Here is a 5,010-nt window from a genome sequence, read left to right as displayed (position 1 = left end):
GGGCTAAGGCCGCGCGGGGCGGGGCCGGGCGCGAGCGCCGAGCCCGTCACGCCGAGGCCGGCCTACCAGAGCGCACGCATTGCGCGCCGCGAGCCTATGGACCCGCCCCCGGCCCGCCCCCGGGCCCGCCCAGCCGCTCCCGTCACTATCACCCAGCTCAAAGAGCAAATGAAAGCAGTACGGCTAGCTGAGTTTTACTGGCAGCACCGGCGGCGGCTGTGTCATCTGAGTTATTGAAAGGGGCGGCTGCCGTCCAAGTCAAGTAGGGCTGGACCTTGGAGATTATCCCAGATAGTCACGAGGCGGGCGGGGGGCTGAGATGCCCTGATCGTTGGCATTACAGCGCCGAATCCTCTGTGCTCTGCCTGCCCTCATTTTACAAATGGGGGAAACTGTAGTCCTAGAGGCAAAGTAACTTGTGTGAAATCACACAACCAGGTGTGTTATCAGGGAGCTCTAACCTCCCCCCAAAACCTACTTTCATAAATAAGATTTATCAATACCGCAAGACAATCAAAGCACAGTTACCAGAAAAGAAAAAAAAAAAAAAAGGCAAGTTTCAGAACAGAATGTATAATATGATCCCAGTTTCTTGAGGAAAGGAGTTGGGGAGAGATGCGTGTTTTTGTGTATATTTTACAAATTAAGGAAGATCACACACTAACCGCTTGTAGTTGTTTCCTCTCCCAGGTGAGATTCCAAGGGACTTTTACTTCCGAATTTTTACTGCGTTTTTGTTTGACATTTTCATAACGTGCATATAAGCAGGGAAATATTCAATATCTTTGAGCCTCACTTTCCACCTACCTTCCAGAGTAATAATGAAAATGTAATAAGATAATGTACATAAAATGCTTAGCACAGTAAACAGCCCATCAGTAAACTGCAAGGTTTGTTCCCTTCTCTCTAATGGTATGGCTTTCTGTACAGTAAGTCCCCTGCATACAAATCTTCAAGTTGCAAGCTTTCAAAGATACAAACGTGTATTCACATGTCCAATCATGTGTTAGTTCATGTGTCTGGCATACATTGTCACATGTGTGCATCCCCTACAAATAGTTGTGGTTTTGTGTACTTTACAGTACTGTATAGAGTATAACAGTACGATATCTTCATTTTTGCCTTTTCATTTGATACCACCTCCTGTATGACAGCTGTTGTACTGTACTACTGTACTTTTCAAGGTACTGTACTGTTTAATTACAAATGTTTTCTTTATTTTTTGTTTATTTTTTATGTGTTATTTGTGTGAAAAGTATTATAAACCTATTACAGTATTATAAGTGCAGCACTATATAGCCCATTGTGTTAGTAGGTACCTAGGGTAATTCTGTTGGACTTACAAGCAAATTAGACTTAAGAACACGCTCTTAGAACGTAATTCATTCATATGCTGGGGACTTACTGTATTTGGCAAAGTACTACTTAGAAACATTACTGCCACTCTGCCCAGATCCTCCAATATTATTACATGGAAATTGAGCCCCAAAGGCATTCTGATCTGCACTAGAGAAACTTGAAAAGGTAGCAAAGCATAAAACCCATAGCAAGACAAGGTAGAGACTTGCTCCTCTCTGCCTGCTTTACCTGTCTCCACAGGTGTAAGTGTCCCCTAAGCAGACAGGCTTGTCACACAGGGCAGGCAAGAAGAGTTGCCTCTGTGATTACTAGGAGAACTGGGGCAAGTCATATTAATACTTTGACTGGGATGTCAGATTTTCAAAAGGGAACTTGGGAAATCCTGACAAGTAGCCAATGCCAATACCTCCTGCTACAGGAAAGTTTCGAGTCAGATTCTCCTTTAAAAGGCACCAGAAGTCACAGCCCTCACCTCCCCACCCCCCTCCAACTGCCATGGCAGTTTCAGACCAGAGTGTATAAAACCAACTAAGATTGTTTTTCTGATCAACAAAAGACAGCTCCTCTGGACCTTAGTAGGAGCTCTTTCCTCTACCAGGAATGCCTTCTCCCAGATACCCATATGGATGGCTCATTTGAGCAAACACAGGAAGGAGGCTATGCACATTGGCACTAATGTCACCTTGTCAGAAAAGTCTGACCATCCCGTACAAAATAGCAGTGCTGTCACGTCCAGAACTCCTAGCCCCTTTGCCTGGCTATATCTTTCTCCATAGCACATATCACCACCTGACATACTAGATATTTTACTTATTTATTATCTGTCCCCTGCCCCCTTTGAAAATATAAGCGGCATGAAAACAGAGATTTTTGTCTTAATCATTTGCTACTATAGCCCCATTGGGGCTTTCCTAATAGTTCAGTGGTAAAGAACGCGGTATAAGAGAATCAGGTTTGATACCTGGGTTAGGAAGATCCCCTGGAAGAGGAAATGGCTACCCATTCCAGTATTCGTGCCTGGAAAAAAATCCCATGAACAGAGGAGCCTGGTTGGCTATAGTTCATGGGGTCGCAAAGAGTCAGATATGACTGAGTGACTAAGCATGCATGCATAGCCCTACTACCTAAGATAGTGTCTGACTTATAGTTATTACTATTACTATTAAGCTTAAAATAGTCACTTGTGCTTGGAAGCTTTGTTGATTGGCAGCTAACCCCTTGTAGGCTCCATTTCCATGAAATAAGTGAGTCTCAGACATCTGTGTTCCCACAAATCCCTTGGAAATTGGTCCAAATACAGATTCCCAGGCACCATCCAAGCAAGAACTGACTCATTGGAAAAGAACCTGATGCTGAGAAAGATTGAAGGCAGGAGGAGAAGGGGACAAGGGAGGATGAGATGATTGGATGGCATCACCGACTGGATGGACATGAGTTTGAGCAAGCTCTGGGAGTTGGTGATGGACAGGGAAGCCTGGCGTGCTGCTGTCCATGGGGTTGCAAAGAGTCGGACATGACTGAGCAACTGAACTGACTGACTGATTTCATCTGAAGTTCATTCAGCCCTATGAAGTCTTTTTCTCCTCATCGTATAAATAAAAAACTGAGGTTTAGGGAGCTTAAATGATTTATTCAAGTTCTCAGGTTGACGCTTCTGATTCCAAGTCCTCCAGTGCTCACAGTAGCATCACTGAATTAGTCAGCTTGTGAGACAGGCTGTGTGCCTAAGTGAGGACAATTATGTCCCCTTCCTAAGAGTATTAGAGCTCAGACTAACCACGCAGGGTCTCTTTCATGGCTGGAGCACTTTACCGCGAACAGGGATCAATCAGTTTAACCCTGGGTACCACAGATAACAGGTCAAAGGTATAAGAGCTCTGGAGCTCTTTAAGTTTCTGGGATTATCTTAGAATTTAATCTCCTACCCATACTTCTTTTTTTAGACATGCTGGGAGGCATGTGAGATCTTAGGCCCCCAACCAGGGATCAAACCTGTGCCCCTTGCATTGGAAGCACAGAGTCTTAACCACTGGCCTGCCAGGGAAGTCCCTCCTGCCCTTACTTCTGATCCTGATGCTCTGGGCTGCCCTTTGTTTAATCTACAGCATCTGATATTTCTTGTCACCCCCATCCTTTGCCTGCTCTGCCTGCAGTTGTTCCCTTGAACTCCTATCCTTTAAGACTCAGCCTAGTCATCCCTGGCCCTCACCACTCCAGTTACACTTGGTGTTTCCCTCTCTCTGTTCCCTTAGCCTAGCACCCTGTTTTTGAGTATCACATTGCTTTGTAACTGTCTGTCTCATTTCCTTGATTATAAACTCCAGGGAGAAAATAAATAAATAAATAAATAAATAAATAAATAAACAAACTCCTGGGAGCAGAGAGTGTGTTTGTTGATCCTCCAGTGCCTAGCATAGTCCCTTGAAAGGAGGTGCTCAAGAGCTATTTGTTGAATTAATGAATGAATGAAATCCATGTGACTGTACTGCCTAGGACTCCAAGTTACATGCTCAGTACAGAGCTTCCACTGCCATTGTCTTCAGCAGAGAAATCTTTTCTTATTGTGGTCAGTGTCATAAAGAGTCCTGGGATCTTCTGAAAACTGGAAGTGGCCTGGCATGACCTGTTTGCACACTGATGTTCAACCCCACTGAAAATCAGTGACATAAATTAAAATAGATGTTATTTTCCCTTACCAAATTTCCATTGAAAAATCTATTGCCTGGTGTTGATCAACATAAAATGAAGAGTACATTCTCACCAAGCTCCAGATTGAGCTAATTTTCTAGGGATGACATTATAAGTGATTACTCCCCCCCCCCCCCCGAATGTTCATACTCTTGAACTCAGTGGCTATTGCTTCTAAAATTTCCCTTAAGAATAATTTTTACAAAAACAAGATTCATGTAGAATGGGTTGTTTGTAAGAGTGCAAATTATTTGTAATAATGGAAGTTATTTACAATGGTGGAAGTTGTAAGTACTTAGAGGCTGCAGTGAGGTGTCCTCCAAGAACCTAGGGATGAGGAAACTGCATTGCCACTGGGTGCTGAACTGCAGAACCAGCCCAAGATGGATCAGAAACCAAAGAAACACAGTTAGTGAAAAGAGAGAGGGAAGCTACTGGCTCACAGTACTTGACTGAGCATATCAATTCACAAAATAGTGTGTCTGTCCATCAGAAAAGGTTTTGCACTCAGACTCACAGAAATCAGGGACTTCCCCACTGGCTCAGTGGTAAAAGAATCTGCCTGTAATGCAGGAGACACTGGTTCAATCCCCGGGTCGGGAAGATCCCCTGGAGAGGGCAATGGCAACCTGCTCCAGTAGTCTTGCCTGGGAAATCCCATGGATGAAGGAGCCTGGCGGGCTACAGTCCAGAGAGTCACAAAGAGTCAGACATGACTCAGTGACCAAACAACAACAACACAGAGATCAAGTGAGTGACCAAGGGCAGAGCCCACTGAAGCCCTCAAGTGTATCTCGCCCAGCAGACATCCTGAGTTCTGTCCTATGACAAGACTATGACTAGACCATGAAGGTTGGGCCATTAGAGGTAACCTACCCTTTTCCTAGGTCCAAGCTCACCAGGGGTCCATCTGATTACCCTGGCCTTTGACCACAGGAAGAGTTGTAGCATTCTGGTGTCTTT

This window comes from Odocoileus virginianus, chromosome 1 (assembly GCF_023699985.2).
Source record: "Odocoileus virginianus isolate 20LAN1187 ecotype Illinois chromosome 1, Ovbor_1.2, whole genome shotgun sequence".
Lineage (NCBI taxonomy): Eukaryota > Metazoa > Chordata > Mammalia > Artiodactyla > Cervidae > Odocoileus > Odocoileus virginianus.
The sequence above is the reverse complement of the archived record's forward strand: the minus strand, read 5'-3'. Positions refer to the sequence as shown.